Consider the following 17686-nt stretch of genomic DNA (forward strand, 5'->3'; position numbering starts at 1 on the left):
TGAAATTGAGAAGCACATTGCCATGTCATTGGTCGGCATTGAAATTATTGAAAACCTGGTAAGAAATTGCTGAAATTGATCACAATATCAACTGTGATACTTATTACAATACATTGACAGTGTCTTTTCAATTCCATCCATCCACTAGTGCACGTAATGATCGACTGACACCACTTGTTTTTAAGATGGAGAGATTCTTAATGGGAGAAACACATTCTGGGGATGGCCAGTACTGAAACATAAATCGTGTATAGGGACGCAATTTAAAGAACCAATTGTCTTAGTCTCTTGAAAACGAAACACCTACACATCTGCTATGCCATCACTGTAGAGGTCACCTTCAGGCAGCTGTTTGGAAACGCCCCACAATTCTGCCAACTCTTCCAATTTCCATAAATTTCGAATTTCGAGTCGTCCAGTGTTTTTTATGTCAGTCATCCTGTGTGTTGTTGGAGCAGCATAGTATACACCATGCAATATCCACCTTTCTATGAGAGACAATGGATCAAAACTTGTTAATGTAGGTTTAGCACCTGACGAATACGTCGAAGTTGTGGTGGAAAATCAAAGTGCATTGTAGTGTAGAAAGTAGTAGTGGTATACTGCTTGGATGTGTTACAGCAGAAAAAAAATCAATGTGTCAAACTGCTTAGGAAAGAACAATACAGGGATCCTATCTCATTAATGATAGCCTGTGGGATATGGACATCGTACAATATAGGGGACGAAACTTTACACTGGTCTGTACAAGCGACTTTGGGCACTGGCCACTTACTCCAATGAATCAATACCTGTATAATACGATCACAACAAATGCTTGATGCCAGCATGCAGACGGTTTTTGTTTCTGATATATTAAAAGAGAGGGATGCGCTAAGCTCTTATCGAGTTCTCTAGAGGGTGATGTTAGCAGCGTTTTAATAGTTCGAAGCTTTTCTCTTTTGGATAGCACAAAATAACAGGAACAGAGAAAATGTATTGATGACAGACATGCATGTACCCTGAGGGATGCCGATCTGCTTCAGACTGCAGTATCTGTATGTAGTTTGGCGAAACACAGCAATGCAACAGCAAAATCCTCATCATCATCTAGCTCCCATGCGATGTGGAGGCTTTTTAATTTTTCTCCATAAGAAAATCCACTGTAACTGCTTATACTCTCTTTTCTACTATCTCCTGTTGCAGGAGAAAACTTCGTTTGGCGCTGGTCTTACACGATGTACACAGCTGGCGGAGCTATTACAACACATTCTCATTTCCATCAACTGGTCAAAACACAGTTCTGTAACTTTAGCTCATCCTGTTTCTCTACAGGATGCAGACTGTCTTTGATATAGCGCTCTCTGACTTCCGCTGAGTTGCGATTTAAATTCTATCGATCAATGGACAAAGGTGCAGGGAGGGCAGGGAAGAGACTGAGGAACATCTACAAGGACAGTTTCGAAAATTGTGACTCATTCCGAAATATGACAGTGCCATTAATATGACTCACCAGTAACTGTAATGGTTAAAAGACACATCCATAGGATCCAATGGAAGTATGAGGTTGAACAGAGAGACTTGATTCCAAATTGCGGATAGCATTTCTACAAGGAAGTTTGACACTATATATCCAAAAAGCCAGTGTGCTGGTCGTAGGACTATGTTCATTTTTATGACACAATCTAGCGTAGTAGTTTTTAAGTGATTCCTCACATAGCACACCATCTACTGTATGTGATCATTCTCAGTCAACCATCTTTGTTCCTCATCTATAGCTCCTTGGGCTATATCGCAGAACCTCTGTTACACTGTCTACATGGTATCAAGATAGAATGTGTTACAAAAAATGGCTCTGAGCACTATGGGACTTAACATCTTAGGTCGTCAGTCCCCTAGAACTTATAACTACTTAAACCTAACCAACCTAAGGACATCACACACATCCATGCCCGAGGCAGGATTCGAACCTGCGACCGTAGCAGTCCCGCGGTTCCGGACTGCAGTGCCTAGAACCGCACGGCCACCGCAGCCGGCTACTGTGTTACAAATACTGTTTTTTAGCAATGGAAGTATCTAGCAGCGGCAAGAAGGAGTTGCAAATATCGGTTTAATGCCACGTTCCTTAGCAGAAGCACTTTCTAAATTCGGTGATCATGGTTATTTTATTATGAGCTTGCACCACTGGCGATGTGCACTCACACTTTGCCTCTGTTAATACACAGCGTCTGTAGTCACTGTCATGGTATTTGTGGGGAAGACAACCTCATTCGGAAGCAATAGCAGACCTCGATCTATAAAACATGTATAGTTTTTAATATGGATGTCATTAGTGGCACTTGTGAGTGTCTATAGAGCCAACCAGCCTTTTGTGCATGGTGTAGTAACATGAGTGTTGTGGTTGTGTTTTTATCACCTGGTAGATAATAAGTCGATTACGTCTCTCCACGCTGGTAACACTCGCAAAAGAAACACGTGAGCATGTCCATCCATCGCGGATTTTCGCTCAGTATTGTTTAATATCACCAGCATTCAGTTATTAGTCTAGCATTATACCCAGTAGGGCTATGTGATATATTCGCTGTGATCTGAAGCTTATAAAGTTTATGTTGGGTTGTACTGTGTCCAGTTCACGAGGGGGGGGGGGGGGGGGTGAGGGGGGTGGGAATCTCAATATTTAATTGTAATTACAGTGATAAATAGATGGCCGGTTTCCTAGGACGATACCATTTGGTATGCAGGATATGTGGCGGATATAGTCTGTGGCTGAAAGAAATGGGCATTTCCAGCTTAAAGCCCTTGTGAGCTGTGATTACAAAAAAGGTTGCAGCCGGCTGGCAAGTCGGCTCTTACCCACTGCTGTAGGGGCAAGTACTGCCTCCGGCGCTCTCTCGATAGCAGAATAGTGAACTAATACTCGGTATGGATTGGGCTGTCTCTGCAACAGCATATGTTGATTTTATTCTCTGTGAAAACTAAGTGATTCACTATTAAACACGGCCAAGTGTTGGCGCTGGACCTATTGATAACATCCGAATTATTACCACTCTAATCATCCCCAGATGACCTCCATGGCGGTGGATGCTGCATTCTGGCATACACTATGGCAACTAGTTCTGCGTGACTTTCTGGATGGGGTTGTTGCCTGTGGACATTGGGACACGAGAGAGCAGGGCATACGAATGTTTTAGCGATTTCTGACATCTAGCCACGACAGCTACTGTTATGGACTGGATCGTGGTTTGAGTGTGCCATGTTTAGTGCTTCTCAACACATGTCAGTGCACTTTGTCTTGCAGCGGTATTTGCTGTTGTCTCTATTCTGTCATGCAGCAGACCGTTCTTCCTCCGTCTCCTCTTCCGAATATAGTGTAGAGAACCAATTTAGGAAATCTGTGGAGCTTTCAGAAACCCAATATCGACGTCAGGTTTCTGATTGGTAGCGATCTCCGACAGTTAGCCACGGCAGATACTACTACTACTAATACTACGGTTTGGATCATCGTTTGTGTCATGTTCAGTGCTTTCTCAACTCATTGCAGTGGACCCTGACTTGCAGGGGTATTTGCTGTTGTTGTCTCTATCTCTTCGCGCAGTAGGCCCTTCGTCCCCCTCGACGTCGTCCTCCTCCTCTTCCACTTCCTCTTCCACCTGTTCGTTCTCCACCCTGGTGAGCCGAGAGAATCAACTTACGGATTCTATAGTGCTTTAAAAAACCCATCGCAACATCAAATTCTCGAGTGGTCACTTTATTGCTTCCGATCGTGGTACTGCGAGGACACACACCAGTGCAGCCCCTCCACAGATTGTTTAAGAACGCAGCAAGCAGTAGGACATAGTAGCTGAAATTTGAAATTTTGAGCTACCTCCAGTGTAATGGGCTTCCTATCAAATGACCTAACTGTGCCACTATACACTGATAGAAGGCTAGGGGAAAACGTCCAATACAGGTTGGAAACCGGGTGATTGCAGGATCAAATTCCATCAAATATTCCAATCCTAGTATCCATCAATAAGATGCAAAGAAAGGTTCTGGCACACAGAGGGTATTGATTTAATTAGTCAATAAATTTGATAGAGTGGGGGAACATTTGCAAGACATCCACAGCTGTGGGTTCACCTGGTAAACGCTGCTTTGTTTGAAGTTCGGTCTGACCGCAACTGACGCCACGCACAGGCCTGGCAATGGCACGCTATGCGACGTGGTCACATGAGAGAGAGCGGAGGTGGTTTCCTAGGTATCACTATCACAGGGCTGCCACCACCTGACGACGTATTTTTGTGGGATTAGCACCGTCCAGCTGCTGCTGCTGTGGGGAGTTGGTACGCTTGCATGGCGTGACATTTGCATGAAGTGACGCTTGCACGGAGCCTGGGACTCTTGCCGTGCTAACTGGCTTTTTACCGGTACAGCCATGCTAAGAAGTCTAGCAGTTCACCACAGCTTCTCGTGAAAACAGAGTCACACTCACACCACTGCAATGAGCAACCACGTATCGCTTGAGTGTGGCTCATTAACGGGTTTCGTGGTGAATTTACTTTTAAGGCTGTTACATTAATGAGAACTGACAGTGAAATTCAACGTCTCTTTTTAATATCTTGATGATGAAAAGAACTGGGGGCATCTAAGTAAGAAACATATTTCTTATGATTGTTGCAGCCTTATGATGAATACCACTTTAGGACACAATTTAAATCGACAAATTTATATTTTTTTGCATCTTTATTTAAATGTTAAAGACAAAAACGCAGAATGTCAGTGAATGTTACTTATTTTGCTCTTAGCTATTGGATCAATGTCTGTTACTGCTTTTGGTATCTCTTAAGTTGAAGTCTTTGAGTGAGCTTCTGTGAGTGGACTTCGTTCTCTTTATTGAGTAAGAAAGCAGCATGTATGTATAATTCTAAACATCGACATAATCGTAGATAGAAACTTGTAAAGTCGCGAAAATTTACTTTGGGTAAACAGAAATCTGGAAGACTGAAACTTAGTGGCAGATTAAAACTGTGTGCCCAACTGAGACTCGAACTCGGGACCTTTGCCTTTCGCAGGCAAGTGCTCTACCAACTGAGCTACCGAAGCACGACTCACGCCCGGTACTCACAGCTTTACTTCTGCCAGTATCTCGTCTCCTACCTTCCAAACTCCTGCGAACCTTGCAGAACTAGCACTCCTGAAAGAAAGGATATAGCGGCTAAGCCATGTCTCCGCTATATCCTTTCTTTCAGGAGTGCTAGTTCTGCAAGGTTCGCAGGAGAGCTTCTGTAAAGTTTGGAAGGTAGGAGACGAGGTACTGGCAGAAGTAAAGCTGTGAGTACCGGGCGTGAGTCGTGCTTCGGTAGCTCAGTTGGTAGAGCACTTGCCCGCGAAATGCAAAGGTCCCGAGTTCGAGTCTCGGTCGGGCACAGAGTTTTAATCTGCCAGGAAGTTTCATATCAGAGCACACTCCGCTGCAGAGTGAAAATCTCATTCTGGAAACATCCTCCAGGCTGTGGCTAAGCCATGTCTCCGCTATATCCTTTCTTTCATGAGTGCTAGTTCTGCAAGGTTCGCAGGAGAGCTTCTGTAAAGTTTGGAAGGTAGGAGACGAGATACTGGCAGAAGTAAAGCTGTGAGTACCGGGCGTAAGTCGTGCTTCGGTAGCTCAGTTGGTAGAGCACTTGCCCGCGAAAGGCAAAGGTCCCGAGTTCGAGTCTCGGTCGGGCACACAGTTTTAATCTGCCAGGAAGTTTCATATCAGCGCACACTCTGCTGCAGAGTGAAAATCTCATTCTGGATCTGGAAGACTCATATTGCTATGAAACTAAGCATACAAATGTCCCGCTGTAGGTGTATAGCTTGGAGCTGTAGCAGAGTTTCCACACTCTCAAAAATGGCTCTGAGCACTATAGGACTTAACATCTTAGGTCATCAGTCCCCTAGAACTTAGAACTACTTAAACCTAACTAACCTAAGGACAACACACACATCCATGCCCGAGGCAGGATTCGAACCTGCGACCGTAGCAGTCCCGCGGTTCCGGACTGCAGCGCCTAGAACCGCACGGCCACCGCGGCCGGCCACACACTCTCAACATAACCCGAAAATCAGTGAAACAGCGCAACCTTTTGCAACCTGAAAAGTAGTACGGTGAATTGATCTAACTGTAGATTTATTCGTTGAATGTTCCTTCTGAAAACAAAAGCATATTTCCACAGTGAAAATGTTGGGAATATTATTGAGGCGTTTGTTTCTCTGTTCGTGTATGATGAATATTTCCTTCAGTCATATTACTTAAGAGTTGAGTTTCAGCTTCTCGCTGTTTGTCTTCTAAGCGTCCGCAATCTTTTGAATGGAAATCTATTGTAATTTTGATGTAAATTCAATGTGTTCGTTATGTATAAAGTTTTGAAGCACATTAATAGAAAACTAAGCACATCAAGACACCATCGCACACAATAAACATTTAGACTAGGCAGCTTACACTGATACTTAGATGTTGATGCACCTTGATCTTCCTAAACCGACCATCAAGATACTTTTCATCCCTTTAAAAACAGGTAGTCTCCATTTTAAGGGGAGACTTCACCCTAAAACTTCACTTTTTTCAAAGAAATTTAATGGCTATTTCAAATCGTTAGAGTGTTTATTGTTAGATCCCAAAGTGGCTTGGCTGTATTAGAATTAAAAGTACATCTAAGAAATGTTTGAAATACTGACTCCGTAATGAGCTATGACACACGCAAAGATTCCAAAGATAAACTTTTCTGTCACCATAAGACACAACCATCTATACTGCCACCTTGGCAAAAGTTTAAGCTGGGAAAAACAAGTTGCAAGATTACCAGGAAAACTGAAGCAAAACAATTGGCACCCTGTTGTTAGAAATCAATTACTTTAACTGTGTAAATATAAATTTGTGGAATACACTGAAGTCGTGTTCAGTACAACCAACAACCTTCAAGGAAATAGGCAGTGGCTTACAATAAGATAACTCTACCACTGCACCTCCTCAGGAAGAACGTGAGTAAATTTTTATTCAAAAAATTCAAGAAAGAAGCTACCCTGATCTTGACACTACAAGAAGGAGCCTCATATAAGCAGGAAGGGAAAACGTATGGTGCTCCTAAATCTTAATGGGTATTTGTCTTGTAGTAGCATTCATTTTTTGATGAAATGTTGAAATCCATTTTACCATAAGTTTGTTTTTATCATAATTATTAAACAACCAGAATGAAATTTTTCTAGGAAGTAGTCTTCATGAGTTCACATACTTCTATGTACCAATATATTCGAAAATGTAATTCTTTTATTCTATCATCAGATTTATGCGTCGATAATTAAAGAAAATTTAAGGCTGAAATTGGAAATAAACACAAAAAACAGATTATTAATATTTCTCATAAAATGAATGCACAGAACCATTGAAATTGTGTTTTGTAAGTGTACTATAAAATACGGCATGTGAAGATTGTGTTTGTGAGTACAAAAAGTTGGTTTTCAAGAATACCATAAAAAATCACATTAAAAATTCAAACGTCGATAACCAATGAAGCTATGAACTTCTAAACTTGGTTATTGCTACATCTTTACATAACAAATACGATCTTAAGATTTGGTTGCTATCAGCAAAGTACGAGAAAAGTTAAATTTTTGGGTGGAGTCTTATCTTTAGCATTGCGCGGTATAAACTGTATGTTTGTACCTAAGGCTATGCCGAACCTAATTATAGTTATTCCTCTGAGGAGAGCATTTTGTTTGCACTTCTCCTGCGCTACCAGTCGGTCGTGATGCGCTGCGTGCCCGCATCTCGTGGTCGTGCGGTAGCGTTCTCGCTTCCCACGCCCGGGTTCCCGGGTTCGATTCCCGGCGGGGTCAGGGATTTTCTCTGCCTCGTGATGGCTGGGTGTTGCGTGCTGTCCTTAGGTTAGTTAGGTTTAAGTAGTTCTCAGTTCTAGGGAACTGATGACTATAGATGTTAAGTCCCATAGTGCTCAGAGCCATTTGGACCATTGCCATGCGCTGCGTAACGACGGCTGAATGTTCCATTTTACCGCAAGCGCTCACAACCAAGGCGACGAACGGGCGTGTCGGTTTTTCTCGCCTAGTCACATCCTCAACAGGTATGCTGTAGTCATGTGTTACTGTAGTTTTAACATATGTTGAAAGGTTGGAAAACTGCAAGCAGTCACTTATTAAAATAATTTATTTTGTCTTTAACAGTTTCATGCTGGTTTGCTCGTCTTCTAACGGAGGGAGAATGTGTCGATTTAGCTGCTTGTCATTTGCCTGGGTTTCCGCTCCAAAAATTTTGTATTTGGTGTCTGTCCAGATAGGCGATTGTAAGATCCTCTCATTGTGAATGCGCCGATTATTTCCTAGTAAAGCATTACTCTTTGAGATAGTCTTGTCAGTCTTCATTAGAGAATATTCTACAAATTTCGAATGACATTTATCCCACTCTGTGTCGTTTCCAGGAAGCACCATCAAAGATAGTCTCTTTTAACCGCCAACCCCGCCCGCCCCCATTAAATCCATTTACAATATTTACAAGTTTGCCAATGATTACATGTAACTGATTTCCAATATTCACCAATTTTTCAATGATTCTGACGTTTCAGTCGTCATTGTAACAGTGCATAGGCCACACTAGTGAGGGCCGGCCGGTGTGGTCGAGCGGTTTAGGCGCTTCTGTCTGGAACCGCGCGACCACTACGGCCGCAGGTTCGAATCCTGCCTCGGGCATGGTTGCGTGTGATGTCCTTAGGTTAGTTAGGTTTAAGTAGTTCTAAGTTCTAGGGGACTGATGACCTCAGTGCTCCCATAGTGCTCAGAGCCATTTGGACCATTTTTGGCACACTAGTGAGAAATGATTTTAAGATCCCATCAGTTCGAAGTTATTTTAAAGCTTATTCATCTGTTTCGTCAGTCTTCATCGCTGACTTTTTACCTCTTTTCCCATGTTGTTGTTGTTGTGGTCTTCAGTCCTGAGACTGGTTTGATGCAGCTCTCCATGCTACTCTATCCTGTGCAAGCTTTTTCATCTCCCAGTACCTACTGCAACCTACATCCTTCTGAATCTGCTTAGTGTATTCATCTCTTGGTCTCCCTCTACGATTTTTACCCTCCACGCTGCCCTCCAATACTAAGTTGGTGATCCCTTGATGCCTCAGAACATGTCCTACCAACCGATCCCTTCTTCTGGTCAAGTTGTGCCACAAACTTCTCTTCTCCCCAATCCTATTCAATACTTCCTCATTAGTTATGTGATCTACCCATCTAATCTTCAGCATTCTTCTGTAGCACCACATTTCGAAAGCTTCTATTCTCTTCTTGTCCAAACTATTTATCGTCCATGTTTCACTTCCATACATGGCTACACTCCATACGAATACTTTCAGAAATGACTTCCTCACACTTAAATCAATACTGGATGTTAACAAATTTCTCTTCTTCAGAAACGCTTTCCTTGCCATTGCCAGCCTACATTTTATATCCTCTCTACTTCGACCATCATCAGTTATTTTGCTCCCCAAATAGCAAAACTCCTTTACTACTTTAAGTGCCTCATTTCCTAATCTAATTCCCTCAGCATCACCCGACTTAATTAGACTACATTCCATTATCCTTGTTTTTCTTTTATTGATGTTCATCTTATATCCTCCTTTCAAGACACTGTCCATTCCATTCAACTGCTCTTCCAAGTCCTTTGCAGTCTCTGACAGAATTACAATGTCATCGGCGAACCTCAAAGTTTTTATTTCTTCTCCATGAATTTTAATACCTACCCCGAATTTTTCTTTTGTTTCCTTTACTGCTTGCTCAATATACAGATTGAACAACATCGGGGAGAGGCTACAACCCTGTCTTACTCCCTTCCCAACCACTGCTTCCCTTTCATGTCCCTCGACTCTTATAACTGCCATCTGGTTTCTGTACAAATTGTAAATAGCCTTTCGCTCCCTGTATTTTACCCCTGCCACCTTTAGAATTTGAAAGAGAGTATTCCAGTCAACATTGTCAAAAGCTTTCTCTAAGTCTACAAAATCTAGAAACGTAGGTTTGCCTTTCCTTAATCTTTCTTCTAAGATAAGTCGTAAGGTCAGTATTGCCTCACGTGTTCCAGTGTTTCTACGGAATCCAAACTGATCTTCCCCGAGGTTGGCTTCTACTAGTTTTTCCATTCGTCTGTAAAGAATTCGTGTTAGTATTTTGCAGCTGTGACTTATTAAGCTGATAGTTCGGTAATTTTCACATCTGTCAACACCTGCTTTCTTCGGGATTGGAATTATTATATTCTTCTTGAAGTCTGAGGGTATTTCGCCTGTTTCATACATCTTGCTCACCAGATGGTAGAGTTTTGTCAGGACTGGCTCTCCCACGGCCGTCAGTAGTTCCAATGGAATATTGTCTACTCCGGGGGCCTTGTTTCGACTCAGGTCTTTCAGTGCTCTGTCAAACTCTTCACGCAGTATCGTATCTCCCATTTCATCTTCATCTACATCCTCTTCCATTTCCATAATATTGTCCTCAAGTACATCGCCCTTGTATAGACCCTCTATATACTCCTTCCACCTTTCTGCTTTCCCTTCTTTGCTTAGAACTGGGTTTCCATCTGAGCTCTTGATATTCATACAAGTCGTTCTCTGATCTCCAAAGGTCTCTTTAATTTTCCTGTAGGCGGTATCTATCTTACCCCTAGTGAGATAGGCCTCTACATCCTTACATTTGTCCTCTAGCCATCCCTGCTTAGCCATTTTGCACTTCCTGTCGATCTCATTTTTGAGACGTTTGTATTCCTTTTTGCCTGTTTCACTTACTGCATTTTTATATTTTCTCCTTTCATCAATTAAATTCAATATTTCTTCTGTTACCCAAGGATTTCTACTAGCCCTCGTCTTTTTACCTACTTGATCCTCTGCTGCCTTCACTACTTCATCCCTCAAAGCTACCCATTCTTCTTCTACTGTATTTATTTCCCCCATTCCTGTCAATTGCTCCCTTATGCTCTCCCTGAATCTCTGTACAACCTCCGGTTCTTTCAGTTTATCCAGGTCCCATCTCCTTAAATTCCCACCTTTTTGCAGTTTCTTCAGTTTTAATCTACAGGTCATAACCAATAGATTGTGGTCAGAGTCCACATCTGCCCCTGGAAATGTCTTACAATTTAAAACTTGGTTCCTAAATCTCTGTCTTACCATTATATAATCTATCTGATACCTTTTAGTATCTCCAGGGTTCTTCCATGTATACAACCTTCTTTCATGATTCTTAAACCAAGTGTTAGTTATGATTAAGTTATGCTCTGTGCAAAATTCTACCAGGCGGCTTCCTCTTTCATTTCTGTCCCCCAATCCATATTCACCTACTATGTTTCCTTCTCTCCCTTTTCCTACACTCGAATTCCAGTCACCCATGACTATGAAATTTTCGTCTCCCTTCACAATCTGAATAATTTCTTTTATTTCATCATACATTCCTTCAATTTCTTCGTCATCTGCAGAGCTAGTTGGCATATAAACTTGTACTACTGTAGTAGGTGTGGGCTTCGTATCTATCTTGGCCACAATAATGCGTTCACTATGCTGTTTGTAGTAGCTTACCCGCATTCCTATTTTCCTATTCATTATTAAACCTACTCCTGCATTACCCCTATTTGATTTTGTGTTTATAACCCTGTAGTCACCTGACCAGAAGTCTTGTTCCTCCTGCCACCGAACTTCCCTAATTCCCACTATATCTAACTTCAACCTATCCATTTCCCTTTTTAAATTTTCTAACCTACCTGCCCGATTAAGGGATCTGACATTCCACGCTCCGATCCGTAGAACGCCAGTTTTCTTTCTCCTGATAACGACATCCTCTTGAGTAGTCCCCGCCCGGAGATCCGAATGGGGGACTATTTTACCTCCGGAATATTTTACCCAAGAGGACGCCATCATCATGTAATCATACAGTAAAGCTGCATGCCCTCGGGAAAAATTACGGCTGTAGTTTCCCCTTGCTTTCAGCCGTTCGCAGTACCAGCACAGCAAGGCCGTTTTGGTTATTGTTACAAGGCCAGATCAGTCAATCATCCAGACTGTTGCCCTTGCAACTACTGAAAAGGCTGCTGCCCCTCTTCAGGAACCACACGTTTGTCTGGCCTCTCAACAGATAACCCTCCGTTGTGGTTGCACCTACGGTACGGCTATCTGTATCGCTGAGGCACGCAAGCCTCCCCACCAACGGCAAGGTCCATGGTTCATGGGGGGGTCTTTTCCCATAAGAGTTTAAAATCAGTCTGTCAAACTAGTGTCCATGGTACTCTACATCTTCTCGAAGTCTTTTCACTCGTTAGCAAACATTCGGATGAACTTTTGATATTAACATATTTATTCTTCGGTTCCATCCTTTAGAGACCTTATTAATGCCGTGGCACCTTCGACTGCAATTCCACATCTGTCTTGGCATGTGTTAGTTATCGAACCAATAGTTCTCTAAATAGCCATAAAGTACTGAAGCTTTTGGTTCCCAGGCGTGCTCTCCTAACTACAGCTTTCTCTCCTGAGTACACGGCCGACCATCAGCCAACATTTCCAAGGAAAGATGTGCTAGAGCAGAACACATTCTTATGTGACAGCGTATTTCCTCGTTTTCCTTATAGACTGGAAAGAAACCGCAACAGTGAAGTTTCTTCCACAAACACTGATTAAAAAGATAATAGCAAATAGTAACATCTGTTCCAGGAAAGAAACTGTTACCAGATTGGACGATGGCAGTTTCGAAAGCCATCATCAAGGATACAGGGTTCCGTCCAGGGATATTGTTTTAATAGCTCTAAAAACAGCGATTCTCAGTTTTTATTCGGCCACAAAGCGTAAACAAAAAGAACTATTAAGGTTGGCGTGGAGCACAAACAATCATGCAAACTGCTTGCTCAAACTCTGGAACGTTCCACCCACAGAAAATGATTCGCTGTTTGAGAAAGTAGTCAGAGAATGGAACACAAATATTAAGAGTGGTATAAGACTGGGTTGCAAAAAGACGAACCTTAAAGTAAATTGCATTGCTTTTGCAGATGATATGGCCCTGTTTGCTGAAACAATGGACGAAGCACCGGAGCAAATCATTGAACTAAAGAAACAAGCAGCCAAAATTGGTCTTCACATCTTCTTTGAAAAAAACTAAGATATTGACAAACATCAAGCACTCATGTAAATACCTAAGTTCAAGAACAAAAGACTGAAATAGTAAAAGAATCCAAATATCTCGGAGAAGGGATTAGTTGGAATTCCGAGGAAGGCAAAGCAATGGAATCCAGAAAAAATAAACTTGAATTGGCCTTCCAACTAACAAAAAATACATAAAACAAAAAATCCCTTTCATGGGGGTCCAAAATTACACATTACAAGACAGTGATTAAGCCAGAATCACTGTATGCAGCAGAAACACTAAACATGAATTTCAAAGGCCAAATGGAGAAACTTGAGCTAAAGGAACGAAAAATTTTATGAAAAATCGTAGGACCAAAATTTAAAGACAATAAGATTATATACATCAAAAATGAAACTCTCTAAAAGAAAAATTTTAAGAAAAATCATAGGACCAAAATTTCAAGAGAATAAGATTATATACATCAAGAATGAAATTCTCTACAAGAACACTGAAAAACTTTCAGATACTATGCGAAAAATGAGGATACATTTTTTGGTCATCTTCTCAGAATGAATTCCAACGGATTAACCAAACAAATCTTTGACTTCTTTCGTAACCGCAAAACGAAACCCAATTGGTTTAAAGAAACTGAGAAAGATCTAGTAGAATTAAAGATTTCAGAAAATTCGCTTATCGATCAAACAGCTAAATTAATTACTAAAGATGAAAACATAAGGTTCCATGACAAATCTACACAAAAGTCCAAACCCTTCACCTAGAAAGAAGAGAGGAAAATGTCAGAAAGAATGAAGAAATACTGAGCCCTAGGAAAAGAACAACGCACAAAGAAATGATTGATCCAGCGTACCCCAAAGAGGGTGAAACGAAAGAAGAAGAAGAAACATGCATTTCCCTTTTCGCTGGCAACACCAGTATTCTGTCATTCGGTCTCTTGCTAATAACTGCAAGTAAACAATTGCTACCGTCATTCTTCAGTAAATTATATTCTTCCAAGAATATTCATCCAGAATGGGTGCGATCTTTTGTAGTTCCCATATATTTTCGCCTAATGAGATGGTACTACCTCGAGGGAAGAGACGCCCTACTTCAACGTTAAGTGATGAAAGTCTAGCGTCTGCTACTTTTATCCTCTTCTTTGCACTGACAAAATGTTTTAACACTTCATATGCTGCTTCATCGGGAATACAAACTGGCTACCTTCCTCTAAACTGTGTTACTTTTTGTGGATAATGTTCCTTTGCATTTACTGTTTCCAATGTTTACACAACGCCAGTAAGTCACTTGTTGTTTGTTATTACACTACTGGCCATAAAAATTGCTACACCACGAAGATGAAGTGCTACAAACGCGAAATTTAACCGACAGGAAGAAGATGCTGTGATGTGCAAATGATTAGCTTTTCAGAGCATTCACACAAGTTTGGCGCCGGTGGCGACACCTACAACGTGCTGACATGAGGAAAGTTTCCAACCGATTTCCCATACACAAATAGCAGTTGACCGGCGTTGCCTGGTGAAACGTTCTTGCGATACCTCGTGTAAGGAGGAGAAATGCGTACCATCACGTTTCCGATTGTAGCCCATCGCGATTGCGGTTTATCGTATAGCGACATTGCTGCTCGCGTTGGTCGAGATCCAATGACTGTTAGCAGAATATGGAATCGGTGGGTTCAGGAGGGTAATACGGAACGCCGTGCTGGATACCAACGGCCTCGTATCACTAGCAGTCGAGATGACAGGCATCTTATCCGCACGGCTGTAACGGATCGTGCAGGCACGTCTCGATCCCTGAGTCAACAGATGGGGACGTTTGCAAGACAACAACCATCTGCACGAACAGTTCGACGACGTTTGCAGCAGAATGGACTATCAGCTCGGAGACCATGGCTGCATTTACCCTTGACGCTGCATCACAGATAGGAGCGCCTGCGATGGTGTACTCAACGACGAACCTGGGTGCACGAATGGCAAAACGTCATCTTTTCGGATGAATACAGGTTCTGTGTACGGCATCATGATGGTCGCATCAGTGTTTGGCGACATCGCGGTGAACGCACATTGGAAGCGTTTATTCGTCATCGCCATACTGGCATATCACCCTGCGTGATGGTAAGGGGTGCCATTGGTTACACGTCTCGGTCACCTCTTGTTCGCATTGACAGCACTTTGAACAGTGGACGTTACGTTTCAGATGTGTTTCGACCCGTGGGTCTACCCTTCATTCGATCCCTGCAAAACCCTACATTTCAGCAGGATAATGCACGACCGGATGTTGCAGGTCCTGTACGGGCCTTTCTGGATACAGAAAATGTTGGACTGCTGCCCTGGTCAGCACATTCTGCAGGTCTCTCACCAACTGAAAAGGTCTGGTTAGTGGTGGCCGAGCAACTGGCTCGTCACAATACGCCAGTCACTACTCTTGATGAACTATGGTATCGTGTTGAAGCTGCATGGGCAGCTGTACCTGTATACACCATCCAAGCTCTATTTGACTCAATGCCCAGGTGTATCAAGGCCGTTATTACGGCCAGAGGTGGTTGTTCTGGGTACCGGTTTCTCAGGATCTATGCACCCAAATTGCGTGAAAATGTAACCACATGTCAGTTCCAGAATAATATATTTGTCCAATGAATACCCGTTTATCATCTGCATTTCTTCTTGGTGTAGCAATTTTAATGGCCAGTAGTGCGTAACCCACTACACTACAACGACCGTCGTAAATTAATAAAGGCTTCCCTTTGGTAGTCTTGGTGAACTTCATTATCTCACTACTCAAACAAGGAAAACCACTTGCCAGTCAAGGGTCCGCTGTAGCGCTGGGGTAAAGCCACGGACACTACGAACTTGAGCGGGGCAGGGAACTTAGTGCAGGAAATGGGCTTTGGCCTTCCCCAGAATACGTCGCAGGTAGCGGCGACAGGCCGCTGTATCCTACTTCTGGAATACCCCGTCCACTACCTACAATGTCCTCGGCTCCATGCAAATGTCGACACCTCCCCTTTCAATACAACAGTCACTCCATTCAACTGTCACAAACTCCTGCAGCGGTGGGGGCCAGTGGACGGCGCGTGCTTCAATATCAAAACACTTTTAACAGTGTAATGAAGTGCGGTGAGTTATGTTGGTGATATTCTTTGCGTGATTGAATAAAAGATACACCGCTGTAGTTCAAGTATTCATACTGCTTTGTCATCCTAAAAATGTTTAATTAAACATTATTTCATACACTGCACAAAATTTCATAACAAATTCTTTAAATAAATAAACAAAATATAGTCCAAACGCTGCCTTGTATCCCATAAATTGTTTAAATAAACAATATTCCACACATTACCTTGTTTACCAGAAATTGTTTAAACAATATTCCATACACTACAGTCGATTCCCCGCCAAAAAGGCCAATCAACTATTCTCTTTCCCGCCAATTTGCAAGTGGGGAAGGGGATGGGGAGGTCTGGGGGGGGGAGGGTTTACAGAGGATTAGGGTTTAATTAATTGATCAATATAATTAATTATTCAATTAATTAAACTGGCAGAAGTAAAGCTGTGAGTACCGGCCGTGAGTCGTGCTTCGGTAGCTCAGATGGTAGAGCACTTGCCCGCGAAAGGCAAAGGTCCCGAGTTCGAGTCTCGGTCGGGCACACAGTTTTAATCTGCCAGGAAGTTTCATATCAGCGCACACTCCGCTGCAGAGTGAAAATCTCATTCTGCAGTCAATTAATTTGTTGTCAAAAGCGTGTTTGTACCAGCGAGGCGAGATCTCAGATGGGTGAAGAGAGGAGGAGGAGGGGGATGGGTGATGTTTCTCCGGAAGGATGGATTTTTCCCAGGGAATTATAACCCAATAGGTGGAGGTTACACAGAGGTGCTGAAACATGTTTGGCTCACATGAAAAAACGGTGTTATATATTATAGATGGAGAACATATCCAATAATTGTAACTGCAAACATGAAAAATGTAAGAGCAGCAAGTCCAAATGATAAATAAATTGTTATATTTATATGTTAATAACACTGACAAGGTACTAAAGTGTACTGTAAAGACTTACAGGAGAAAATAATGTGAAAATTTTGGGGAAATTTTTTTGTCCCCCCCACTAACATTAAAACATGCATGCGCCCTTGCCGCTTGCAGTCTGGAGTCAGTCAATTCGTACGAACAGCTGATAGCGACGCTGTGTGGAGATATGAGATGTAGTGATCACACCGGTTCAGCTGCAGTTTAAATAAATGAAAAGATTTTAATTATGGGTTGTGTAGTATAAAACTGCTGATGGTTGATAAGGAAATAACTTACGAAGCATCTACTTGATCTGGACTGAAATACTGTTGGTGGGATAGATGCAACTGCGGAAGAACAATAAATGGCAAGGTTATACAAAGAAAGCTGGGGCAAGTAGTTCAAGCTTTCCAGTTGATGGAAGAGTGAAATAGAAATGGTGCAAAATCCTAATTCGCAGGCACTTGTTTAAAAACGCTCCATATCTTACAAAAACCTTCTTATAAATCCCAAGGAGCAGTTTTTATAGTAGAATTTAAAAATATTTTACGGCCCACTACATATGGCTCCT

Source organism: Schistocerca serialis, chromosome 7 (genome assembly GCF_023864345.2).
Source record: "Schistocerca serialis cubense isolate TAMUIC-IGC-003099 chromosome 7, iqSchSeri2.2, whole genome shotgun sequence".
In the NCBI taxonomy this organism is placed as follows: Eukaryota; Metazoa; Arthropoda; class Insecta; order Orthoptera; family Acrididae; genus Schistocerca; species Schistocerca serialis.